Consider the following 208-nt stretch of genomic DNA (forward strand, 5'->3'; position numbering starts at 1 on the left):
TGTTTGGATGGTCTATAAGTTCTAAGCTTATGGGGTGCAATTTCAGCACAGAGACAGAAGAGGAGCCCTTGAAAGGAGACGCCAAGCACGCGAACCAGGACGCACCGCTATTTGCGCGCGCGCGAGAAAGACGCCGGGCCTCGTTTCCAGGCAACTGTAGCGGGGGTGGGGTGGGGGGTGGGGTGGGCAAAGCTCCGTGACGCTCTAT

The sequence above is a fragment of the Podarcis erhardii genome (genome assembly GCF_964252035.2).
Source record: "Podarcis erhardii genome assembly, chromosome: 4".
In the NCBI taxonomy this organism is placed as follows: Eukaryota; Metazoa; Chordata; class Lepidosauria; order Squamata; family Lacertidae; genus Podarcis; species Podarcis erhardii.